Genomic DNA, 6,578 nt, shown 5'->3' on the forward strand with positions numbered 1-6,578 from the left:
GGAAGGGGGGTGGCCTGCTAGGAGGGGAATCGTCTTGTGCTTCACTATCAGCCTCCTGCTTCAAGGTAAGATGGGGCAAGAACAGGGAAGACCAGAGTGTGGTTCTGAAGGATATCTAGGAACTTCCTTCTGGCACTTGAAGGACATTAGAATTAACATGTTAAATAGTTCTTCCATAATGTCAGTGTTTTGATTTCCTTTTGGTGACAAATAGAAAGACATTCCACTGCTCAGGACACACAGCCCTCCTCTCTCCCTGACTGCATAGAGATCTACCAAACTGTCCCATTACACCATTTTCATTGTCCTCCAGTGCCTCTTCCACCACACCCTCAACCTACCCTCCCTGTCTTTTTCCTTTGATATGGCGTCTATGAAAAGAGTAGCCCTGAAGGAGTAAGTAAAATACTAAGAGAGGGTGGCAATCCATCTGAGGGATTGCCTCCATGAGGGAATATTTGTTCCCAGGCTGGGTACATACCTTAAATGTTATGGAAAGAGATGGAGATCACACAAAAGATCACACAAAAATGATACACACTATATCAGCTGAGAACCTGTGGCTCCCAGACATCATCATCATGGAATTGTGCGTATCTGGGTGGGGGAAAGCCAGCATGAAGCCCATCTGCAAAGAACAGCTGAGGGTCAGTGCAGGGCATGGGGACACCAACAGATTCAGACTGGGGCACAGCCTCAGTTAGGTGACTCCCACAAAACACTATGAGCAGAAGAGATGAGAGAGTGACCTTAGAGAAAGAGCCCAAAAGGAGCACAGTAGGGGAAGACCTGGGATGGAAGGGAGTCAAAAGCTGATGAAGGCACCCACAGCACCCACCTCTCCCTGACTCTCACAAGCAGCGTGGATGTGGATCAGGGACCTCCAGGTCTCACCGCCTATGTCAGCAGCGAAGGTCGAATACAGTAAGACAGGCCAATGAAGGTGACCAGCACCTGTAATCTGGACATCTTCCACTTTCCTTTTGACCAACAGAACTGCACGTTCACCTTCAGTTCCCTCCTCGACACAGGTGAGCCAGACACATTTTGGTAACCATTTAAGGTTCAAGGGGAAGATATTTAAATGATGTAGGTGTTACTTAGGAAGGTTTTACATTAGTGTTTCTCGACTCTGGCTACCCACTGAAGCTTTTTAAAAATACCAATAACTATGCATTACCTCAGAAATTCCAATTTAATTGTTCCAGGTGGGGCTCAGTTACTGTGATTTTTTATATCTCCCCAGGTGATGCTAATGTGCAGAGAGGGTTAAGAACTACTGCTTTAATTCCTCAATAAAGTAAATAAATTAAATAAATAAATAAATAAATACTACTACTTTAGATCTTAGATGGCCCTTGCACCAAAGAGGCCCACCTGACCCTGAGTTGCTGCACATCTATAATTTTTAGTTCAAACCTTTTAACATTAATAGCTAACACACTTAAACTGATAATTAACGTAACCCAATGCCACCAGGTATCCTGTGGCAGAACTGGACAAATTAATCATTATAATAGGCATGTGTGTAATTATAAAAATATTGAGCTGTTCAAGACTGAGTCCACTAAAACAACATCATAGAACTGGGGAATTGAGAAGAAAAACAGGAAAGTTCTTGACTCATGTTTGAGTCATATCTAATCTTCCCATAACTTTGACTTCAACAACAACAAATAAACTCCCAATGCTGCAGCCCACACATATATGAATTGCTGGTCCTGTGACCCATCTGAGACAACCTGGATGCCCTGCTTTAAAGGACAGAGAAGAGAATTTGTTGAAGAAGCTCAGTGAAGGAGGAATTGAATCTTGTGTACAGGAGACTTGAGGAGACTTCTGGACTGAGCGGCCCCGGCCTCCCTTGCAGTGGACAGCATGCTCCTGGGCATGGATAAGGAATTGTGGGTGATAACAGACACGTCTCGTAACGTCATTCTGACCCAGGGGAGTGGTAGCTCCTGAACATCGACAAGGCCACCCCAGAGACGCTGGTGGACAGCAACCTATATGACCAGATCATGTTCTTTGTAAGTCCAGGGGCCCCTGTTTGACTTCCGAGCCCAGTTGCTCTGTGATTTTCCTCTTGATCTAAGGCCCTTTGGGATGTAAAAATAGTTCCAGGGGGTTAAGCCCCTGCTCCTCACTCTACCCCCTACCATAACTGCCCTCAAGAAGGATCCCCAAGGCCTCTGCCCTGTAGAGAGGAAGAGCAGCTGGGCTGTTGTAAGAATGGGCAGTCCTGTCCAATGCTCCAAAGTGCCCCACTTGCCCCTAAAAGTCTACAGTTGTGTTCCCAGCAGGTGGAACATAAGGGAAAATTAGACAACAAAATTGGGGGCACTTTAGAAGAGGTCACAATTAAATGCATCTGTTACCCAACGAGGTCATCCCATGGCCAGCCTAACTGGACATCAGCAAGGATTGGATAATCAAATATAGAGTTGAGGGACTTCCCTGGTGGTGCAGGGGTTAAGAATCCGCCTGCCAATGCAGGGGACACGGGTTCAAGCCCTAATCTGGGAAGATCCCACATGCCGCGGAGCAACTAAGCCAGTGCGCCACAACTACTGAGCCTGTGCTCTAGAGCCCATAAGCCGTAACTACTAAGCCTGTGTGCCACAACTACTGAGCCTGCGTTCCACAACTACTGAAGCCCGCACGCCTAGAGCCCGTGGTCCACAACAAGAGAAGCCACTGAAATGAGAAGCCCGTGCACCACAACGAAAACCCAACACAGCCAAAAATAAATAAATAAAATAAATTTTAAAAATATATATATAGAGAGAGAGAGTTGAGTCCTCTGGCATCGGTTATTTGCCACATCCTCCACACTCCTCCCCACCAGGTGGCCATCAGGCGCAGGCCCAGCCTCTACGTCATAAGCCTCCTGGTGCCCAGGAGCTTTCTGATAGCCATCGACACCCTCAGCTTCTTCCTGCCGGCAGAAAGTGAGAACCGCGTCCCATTCAAGATGACACTCCTACTGGGCTACAACGTCTTCCTGCTCATGACGTTGAATGACTTACTCCCTGCCAGTGGCAGCCCCTCTCATCAGTATGGTCCCTCCCACTTTCCGGGGAAGCAAAGGCAGCAGGGGACATGGTGGGAGGCAGGTAGCAGGAGAACCGCTGCCTCTCCACTTAAGGAGGGAATGGATTCTGAGGAAAGATTGGATTTGGGGAAAAAAATCTTTTTTAGTGAGGAATCTGCCCAGATTTATTTATAGTTTGCTTTGCCTTCAGGTGTCTATTTTGCCCTGTGTCTGTCACTGATGGTGGTCCACCTGCTGGAGACCATCTTCATCACCTACCTGCTGCACCTGGCCACCACCCAGCCCCCACCCAGGCCTCGCTGGCTCCGTTCCCTGCTTCTACACTGCACCAGCCCAAGGAAATGCTGCCCCGCTGCACCCCAGAAGGGAACACGGGCCTGGGCCTCAGCCCTGCCCACCTGCCTGGTGAGGGAAATCAGCACGGCCCACGCGTCCTCTCCCATCACCTCCCCTTCTCTGCTCCCGCCTCCTTCCTGCCCTCACAGCCCCCCAGCTGACCTTGGCAGCCCACAGCTGAGTCTCTGTCTCTCCGTAGGTGTGAAGGAGCCCGTGGAGTTGGTGGGGAAGGCGCCAGGTCCCAGGGAGGCAGAGCTAAATGGGTGCCCTGGGTCAGCGAGGGCCCAGCAGGAGGACGAGGCTCAGAAGCAGCACTCGGTCAGCCTGTGGATGCAGTTCAGCCACATGATGGACACCCTGCTCTTCAGCCTCTACCTGCTCTTCCTGGCCCCCTCCATCGTCACGGTCATCATCCTCTGGAACACCTAGGCAGACATCCACACCCACCTCTCCCTGCAAACCACAGCTTGAAGTTTCTCTTGGTCTTAGGGCCAGCCAGACACAGGCCCTTTCCTAATCTTAAACACCCCCAGTGACTACCATGTCCCCTCTATATTCCCAAAACTCCAGCAGGGCCCTACCGAGCAGGTTTAGAACAGCCCTAGACAATCTCCTGACTTCTCATATGCACAGTCCTCAATCCTGCACACTTTCAGTGTTTCTTAGCCACACCTAACCTCTGACTCCCTTACCACTGAAGATCGGGGTCAGTGGAGTCTCTCCCTGATTGACTGTCCCAATAAACAACTTTCCAGGGCTTCCCTGGTGGCGCAGTGGTTAAGAATCCGCCTGCCAACGCAGGGGACACGGGTTCAAGCCCTGGTCCGGGAAGATCTCACATGCCGTGGAGCAAATAAGCCTATGCACCATAACTATGAGCCTGTGCTCTACAGCCCGCAAGCCACAACTACTGAGCCTGTGTTCCACAACTACTGAAGCCCGCACGCCTAGAGCCCGTGCTCCACAACAAGAGAAGCCACCACAATGAGAAGCCCGCACATAGCAACAAAGAGTAGCCTCCGCTTGCTTCAACTAGAGAAAGCCCAGGCACAGCAACGAAGACCAAATACAGCCAAAAATAAATTAATTAATTAAATAAATTAAAGAAGACAAAAACAAAAATGACTTTCCAGGAAGCACTGGCTCCTCAGTACGTTTATTATAGCTCCACAAACACTGAGGTAAAGAGTTCTCTCGCAGAAGCTTTGATACTTCACCCTAAACAGGTGTAATCTGATTTGATTTTAAGTCTCTCAGGCACTTTCAGAGATTCAAAGGAATGAAAAGGTCAATCTCATTTCCAAGAAATTACTATAAAATACTGACAATTGCAAAATGTCCCTTTCATCAACCACTTCCATTTCATTTTCTTTTGTGTCATTTTTTTACTCTGACAGTTCTTCTGATTTCACAAAATCAAATAGAGAGGGCTTTCTGAATATACATGCCTGGAGGAGGGCCAGGAAGACTAGTTAAGGGCCTCAATTAAAGGGTTCAGGTTACATAGTTGTACAGCCACACAATGGAATGCTTTGTAGCCATTTAAAGTGAGAATACAGATCTCTGTTAAAACCATGGAAACAGGTCCATGATATATAAAGCGGAGAAAACAAGTTACAAAACACTATGTATACATAATTTCTCTTTTAAAAAATAGAGTGCTAGATAGAAATGCAGAGAAAAAGGTATGGGTGGCTAGACACCAAAAAAAAAATAGAGCAAATTTTGCCCTGCATAATAGGATTATGAGTGATTGCTATCTTCTTTTATATCCTTGTCTGTGTTTTCAATGAGCATGTATTATTTTTACAAAAAAAAACCCAAAAAACCAACAACAACCTATTTTTTAAAAAAGAGTTCCGTATTAACAGTACTTCACACCGCCACCAGCAGATATCCTGTGGAGGACTCTTAACAGCTAGCTGGGAGCAAGGACCCGAGGAGAGAGAGAAATTGAAAGGGAAATGAAAGAATATGAAGGATGATTATCTGGATTATGTTTTAATTATATTCAGTAAGATGAACAGATTTCAGGGATTTATTTATATTTCTGCCTCCACTTGGAGAGTGTGCCTTCCTAAAGGTCAGGCATAATGTCTCATCCATTTTTACAGTTCAGTATATGGTACCATAATCATGATGCCTGACACATCATAAGTGCTTAATAGACTTGTTGAACTATTAAATGCATGAACGAACACCAGCCAACCAAGAATCAGTGTCTATTAGCTCTAGGTGTAATCCCTTTATCCCATCTTGGCATTCCATCTTTCATGTATTATTTAAGCCAGTCTGACATTTAGTCACCCAAAGTAGTTTCTTATTTCAGTATTCAATAATTCTTAAGCAATATCTTGAATCTTTAACTCAGCCTTTTAACATATTAAGTGCAACACACAGCTGGCATGCCGAAACCTTACATAATAAAGAAGGTTTTTCTTCCTTCACATAACTTTTTAAATTAAACTTTGTATTGCAATACAACATACATACAGAAAAGTGTATGCATCTACGTGTACCACTCAATGAATTTTTAAAATTGATCACACCTGCATAACCACCACCCAGGTGAAGAAATAGAACAACTTTAGGAAAAACACTCCTTGGGGCCCCTCCCAATCATTACTCCCATTTATTCTCTCTGAAGATAATCACTAACCTGACTTCTAGACTCGTTCAGCGTGTTTTAGGATTTTAGATTAACGGAATTACAGTATGTATTCTTTTATGTCTGGCTTTTTTCCCTCAATATTATGTTTGTGAAATTTAGCTATGTTGTGTGAATAGCGATAGTTTGTTCATATTCTTTGCTGTATAGGTTTTCATTTAACTACTTTTAGGTTAGTAATTGTAGTCTTATTTAGGAGTTAACAGACTCAAACTTACATTAGTTAAAATCACTGCTCACTTATTGATATTAAAAGAACATTGGGGGACCTCCCTGGCAGTCCAGTGGTTAAGACTCCATGCTTCCAATGCAGGGGTGTGGGTTCTATCCCTGGTCAGGGAACTAAGATCTCATATGCTGCAGGGCACAGCCAAAAGAAAAGTTTAAAAAATAATAAAATAAAAATAAAAGAACATCAGCAGATTGCCTTCAATCATGCATTAAACTAGATAATTTAACAGTACTTGCTTATCTCCCTTTATATCCTCAGTTAAAGGGTATAATATCTTAAATCCTTCT

At 45.2% G+C, this 6,578-nt stretch overlaps 1 pseudogene; it reads left to right on the plus strand.

Annotated features, from left to right (window-relative positions):
• Positions 1-446: 446 nt before the first annotated feature.
• LOC101269900 (5-hydroxytryptamine receptor 3C-like) lies at positions 447-3,865 on the plus strand (annotated as a pseudogene).
• The last annotated feature ends 2,713 nt before the right edge of the window (positions 3,866-6,578 follow it).

The sequence above is a fragment of the Orcinus orca genome, chromosome 5, assembly GCF_937001465.1.
Source record: "Orcinus orca chromosome 5, mOrcOrc1.1, whole genome shotgun sequence".
In the NCBI taxonomy this organism is placed as follows: domain Eukaryota; kingdom Metazoa; phylum Chordata; class Mammalia; order Artiodactyla; family Delphinidae; genus Orcinus; species Orcinus orca.